Source organism: Petaurus breviceps, unplaced genomic scaffold, assembly GCF_028583685.1.
Source record: "Petaurus breviceps papuanus isolate PSGF00001 unplaced genomic scaffold, PetGlider_PUasm1.0 582, whole genome shotgun sequence".
Taxonomy (NCBI): domain Eukaryota; kingdom Metazoa; phylum Chordata; class Mammalia; order Diprotodontia; family Petauridae; genus Petaurus; species Petaurus breviceps.
This window is the reverse complement of record NW_027186390.1, coordinates 5,372,430-5,378,783: the sequence shown is the minus strand read 5'-3', so window position 1 is coordinate 5,378,783 and position 6,354 is coordinate 5,372,430.

Sequence of the window (6,354 nt, the reverse complement as noted above, 5' to 3'; positions counted from 1 at the left end):
GAAGCAATGTTAAAGCTATGAACCAAGACCTGATTCAAGTTTTGTTTCTGACCCATCCTGTTGGTGTCATTTCACCTGGGCTCGTCATTCTTTGTGCTCTGGCACAATTGAACTTAAGAGAAGCTGCTGACCCTTCATTGCTAGTGGATGGAGTGTGCCCAAGTAAGAGCCCAGAAAGGACTCTTCTGAGAATGGAGTGAAATCACAGGTCAGGTCCTTAGCACTCCTACTGACCTTGTACACTTTAAGGTTTAGAAAGCGCTTTACACGGATTACCGAACGGTACAACAATCAGTAGAGAAGAAGCTTCTTGGTGGTAGAGATTTTTTTCTTTTTCTGGCCTTGAGCACAATATGTTTATTGAATAATACAAAATGTATTGATGGCCCAGCCACTTCTGCATCTTCTTGAACTTCTGTTCTGGGGGAACTTTCAAGCAGTATATTATCTCTCTGACTCTGCCCCATCCAGTTAAAAAACGGGCAATTTTAAAATTAACTTGTCGTGCTGGTGGGGGTGGTTGTCCTTTGTTCTTGAAGAGGACCAAAATGACATCACCACGCTAGAGTCAGATTTCAGTGTGTCCCACTGTGGCTGACCACACCAATATGAGCCCAGAATGCTCTACCACAGGTCAGGCACAGATAGACCATGTGAACATTTGGAGTGGATTCTTTAAATTTGTGCACCCTGCATTTCCTTTGAGCTGTCTCAATTCTGCTTTGCTCATTGAGCACAGCACCTTCTCTTGATGTGGGCAGTGCCAGTGACTCCCACAATCAATCCCAAAGTTCTTCAGGAAGACCTTAAGAGTGTCCTTGTATTGCTTCTTCTGACCACTGAGATGTGAACACTTACCCAGTGTGAGTTCTCCATAAAACAGTCTTTGGCAAGTGTACATTTTGCATTTGAATAACATGGCCATTCCATCAGAGTCCCACTCTCTGAAACAGAGTTTCAATGCTAGGCAGTTTAGTTCAAGAAAGGTCCTCAGTGTCTGCTACCTTATCCTGCCAGGTGATCTTCAGAATCTTCCTAAGACAATTCAAATGGAAGTGATTCAGTTTCCTGGCATGGTCCAGGTTTCATAGGCATGCAACAATGAGGTCAGCACTATGGCTCTGTAGACCTTCAGTTTGGTAGTCAGTCTAATACCTCTTCTCTCCCATACTTTCCTTGGGAGCCTCCCAAACACTGAGCTAGCTCTGGCAATGTATGCATCAACCTCATTATCAATGTGTACATCCTTGGAAAGTACACAACCAAGGTAAGTGAACTTATCCACAGCAGCTAGGTGGTGAAGCAGATAGAGTACCAGCTCTTGAGTCAGGAGGATCTGGATTCAAATTCTAGCTCTGCTACTTACTAATAATCTGTGTATCCTCTGTGTGACTTCATTTAACCTCTCTGGGCTTAACCTCTCAGTTTGTCATCTATGAAGAGTGAATTGAACTAGAGGTCCATTATGGCTTCTTCCAGCCTTGAATCTGTGATCTTTGGATCTTTTACATCTGGGATATACTACTGAGTCTGTTACTCTTTTTTTTTTTTTTTTGCTTTTTGGAGGGCAACTGGGGTTGAGTCTGTTACTCTTAATGATCCTATACCCAAACTAATATCCTTGTAGGCTCCTTGCCTTTTGCTTGTTTTGTGCCTTTCATCTCCTCTGCTTTAAGAGCAGGGTCTTCCACATAGTGGGTACTCAAATATTTGTTTGTTGAATGTAAAGGCAAGCAAAGTGGGATTTTTTGCTGTTTTTCTGTGTGTTATTCAGTTTCCAAGCCTCAGTCTCACATGCCTCTGTGCTGAGCCAATCAGACATGTACATGTGGGCTCTAGCCGATTAGATGCTGAGTAGAAGTGAGAGAAAGCAGGCATTAAGGGAGCCAGTGTTGAGAGCAATACAGTACTCAGAGAGAGAAGCAGCTTGAGTGGGCAGAGGGAGGAGACCTCTAAGGGCTAGGAAGAGGAGAGTAGAGAGGAGACCTCTGAGAGTGGAGACCTCTGAGAATAAAGAGGAAACCTCTGAGAGCGGAGAGGAGACCTCTGAGCAGAGAGGAGACCTCTGATGGCAGAGACTTGCTGAGGGAGCCTCTAAATTTTGAAAGTGAATAGAACTGTGGGGCAGAGACCTGCCCATGGGAGGGAGACTTAGCTTGAGCCCTTTTTGAGAGAGCTATTAAAGTGAACAGACCTGTTAACACAGAGCCCCTGGACTTTGGAGGTGAATTGAAATGGTGGTGTTGGTAGTGTGTGTTGTTGCCCTGTTAAGCTTTGTTTTCCCAGAGGCAGAAGATGTGGGCAGTTGCCCCTGGAGCCTGCTGTCAGACAGGAGCTCAGAGTGGAGCAGTCCCTGTGAGCTGAGACCTGGAGCAGGAGTGGAGAGCTGCCTATGTGTGAATCCAGGTGAGAGTTGAGAGTCAGGAGTGGTCAGCCCACAGAGGAAGAGCCATGGGACTTGGAAGTCAACCTCAAGTTAAGATGAAAGAGGACTTTTCTTGGACACTTGGCATTAAGGAGATTGTTCTTATAGTGACCGAGGGGTGGTATTTTCTGCTACCCCTTAAGCATGCATCATGCTAGGGAAGACCCTAGCCTGGGACCCCTTGATTTGAGTATGCAATAATATATGCTGCATAATGTGTTGTGCTCAGGAAGACCCTAGCCTGGGACCCCCTGATTGTGTAAACAAGTATTTTGGGAAATGCTACTGAATGCAGTGATATATGCTATGTGCCAAATGACATATTGAGTGTTATGATATATGTATATATATACATATATATGTTGAATGATATGTTTTGCTTAAGGATGTTGCTATGAATGTTATGCTTTACTTTATTGAACAATGTTTAGTTTATTGCCGAATAGAGAGTTCATTATGCTGTGTGATTAGACCATTAAAATTATTCATGGCAGAAGTCCTTAGGTGTGCTGTCATGATTGATGTTACATGTAGTAAATAATTAAATCTAAAATCAAGAGCTATTATTTTATGTAAGGGTAATAAAAAAGACTACTTTCCAATAATATCAGGGGTGAAGCAAAGAAGTCAATTGTCACCATTTCTGAGAGTGAGAGAAATGTTAGCTCTAGTAATAAGAAAAAAATTGAGGAAATAAACACATAGGTAAAGAAAAAACAAAATTATTGCTTTTTGCAGGTGATAAGATGTACTTAGAAAACCCTAGAGAATCAACTAAAAATTAATTGGAATAATTAACAACTTTAACACCATTGTAAGATATAAATGAAATTCACAGAAATTGTTAGCATTTTTGTATAATACTAGTAAAACCCCACAAGAAGAAATGGAGCAGGCCTGTGCAACCTGCAGTTCACAGGCCATAAGTGGCCCATGGGCCTGTCAAAGGATTTTGGGCAGCCAGCAAAAAATGTAGAGGATGTTTTCCTCTACAGGATGTGACTACAACTATAAGACATTGTTTACAAGAATGGATACACCTAAATAACTAGAAAAACATTAATTATCCTTGGGGAAGCCAAGACAAAATAATAAAAATTACAGTATTACCTAATTTATTTATTTACTGTGGTATCAATTAAACTATCAAAGGATTACTTTATAGAACTTGAAACACTAATGAAATTTATTTGGAGGCACAAAAGATCAAGAATTTCAAGGAAAATAATGAAAAAGAGTGGGAAAATAGAGGGCCTAGTAATACTATATCTCAAACTATACTACAAAGCAGTCATTCTTAAAACAATTCCTGGTTTAAAAATAGATCAATCAGTGGAACTGATTAGGGATAACTTGCAGAAGCAAATAAACCTAGTAGCCTAGTATGATAAACCTAAAGACCCTAAGTACTCACTATTTGATAAAAAATAGCTGGAAAAACTTGACAGCAGTATGACAAAATTTAGGTTTAGACCAACACCTCACATTGGTCATTGTACTGATCAGTTTCTAAGTCTTTTAAAGTTGGCTATCTTTACAATATTATTGTTATTGTATGAATTATCTTGGTTCTGCTCACTTCATTTTGTATCAATTCATACAAGTCTTCAGGCTTTGCTGGAACCATCCCCTTTATCATTTCTCATAACAGTATTGATGTGCCATTAACTTGTTCATCCATTTCGCCATTGATGGGCATCCCTTCCATTCCCAATTCTTTGCTACAACAAAAAGAGCCATTATAAATATTTTTGTACATATGGATTTTTTTCTCTTTCTTTGATCTCTTTGGGGTATAGACCTAGTAGCACTATTGCTAAGTCAAAGCTTATGCACAGTTTAAAACCCTTTTCAGCATAATTCCAAATTGCTTTCCAAAATGGTTAGACTAGGTCACAGTTCCACTAGTCATAGTGTGACTGTTTTTTCCACAGCCCTTGCAACCTTTATCTTGGTTTTTTTGTGTTTTCTTAGCTAATTTGGTGGGTATTTAAACTACCCAGAATTGTTTTAATTTGCATTTCTCCAATTAATGATTTAGAATATTTTTTCACCCTACATGGCTATTGATAGCTTTGATTTCTTCCTCTGAAAACTACCTATTCATATCCTTTGATCATTTATCAATTGGGGATTGGCTTTTAGTCTTGTAAATTAAACTCAGTTTCCAAAATGTCCTAGAAATTAGACCTTTATCAGAGAAACTTGCTGCAAAGATTCCCACCCTCCACCCCACCCCCCTGTTTCTCACGTTTCTTCTAATTTTAGCTGCATTTTTTTTTAAGTACTCAAAATTATCCAATTTACTTTCTATAACTCTTTCCATCTCCTAATTGGTCATGAAATCTTGCACTATCCATTGATGTAACAAATAATTTCTTCCATGTTCCACTAATTTATTATATTAATCTTTATGTCTAAGCTTATCCTTTAAAACATCTTTTTATTAATAACTTCTGTTTCTTACACCATCACAGTAATCCCTAGTATCTTTCCCCATCCCTTTCCCAGGGAGCCCTCCCATAATAACAATTTTTTTCAAGAGGAAAAAAAATTAGCACAACTGATCAATACATTGAAAAAGTCCAAAAGTATGCAATGTGTAATACCTGTGGGTATCCCACTTTCATGAATGGGTGGGTTGGTGCTGTCTTCTCACATTTCTTCATTTGAGTTATGTTTGATCTTTATAATTTTGTTACATTTATTTTTTATTTTTTGGTGTGTAGTTGTTCTTTCCACTTACATTGTTTTAGTTATTACATGTATTGTTTTCTTGGCTCTGTTTACTTCCTTTTGCATCAGTTCATGTAAATCTTTCCCTTATCTGTATTTATCACATAAATAATTTTTTTTACAACATAGTAATTAATTTGCTTAGGCATTCCATAATCAATAGGCATCTACTATGTATCCAATTCTTTGCTATCACAAAAAGTGCTACTATATTTTAATGTATATGGGGACTTCTTATTGATATCTTCCTTGTGATATAAGCCTAGTAATAGACTGTTTGGTTCAAGAGATATGGACATCTTATTTTATTTGCATAATCCCAAACTGCTTTCCAAAACAGTCATACCATTTCGCAGCTCCACTAACAAATTACATGTGTGACAGTGTGCCTGTCATTCCACAACTAAACCAACATAGGTTATTGACATTTTTTTGGTCATCTTTGCTAATTTTCAGAGTGTGAAGGTGAAACCTCAAGGTTGTTTTGATGTGCATTTCTCTTATGTTATTAGTGATTGGGAGCTTCTTTCATATTGTGAATATTTTGCAATACTTTTGAGAACTGTTCATATCCTTTGACCACTTATTTACCAGAGATGGTTATTAGTCACATATATTTACTGCTTACACAACATAGATACCAAACCCTTATCAGACAATTTTTTCTCATTTGACCACTTCCTTCCTTATCCTATGTGCATTAATTTTGTCTATACAGAAGCTTTTTAGTTTCATGTAATCTAAATTATAATCTTTTGTAATTACCTGTAGCTCATTTGGCTAAGAATACATCTCCTACCCATAGCTGTGTGATGTATATGATCTTCTCTTCTAATATTTTAATAGTCTGATCATTAATATTAATGTCAATTTTCATTTAAAATATATTGTGAAATGTAATATAAGGTTTTGTTCTAAGCTTAGTTTCTGTCAGACCACTTTCCAGTTTTCTGAACAGTTTTTGTTGAATTGGACTCTTGCCCCAATAGCTGGGATCTTTGGGTTTATCAAACACTAGGTTCCTGTGCTCTTTTACTTATGTATGTTGTGTGCCTAATCTGTCACACTGATCAGTCTCTTTATTACTCTTTACTAAATTGTTTTGAAAATTACAGTTTTGAGGTGTAGTTTGAGAACTGGTACTATTAGGCTCCCATCTTTCCTATTCCCCTCCCCCCCACTGATTCCCTTGA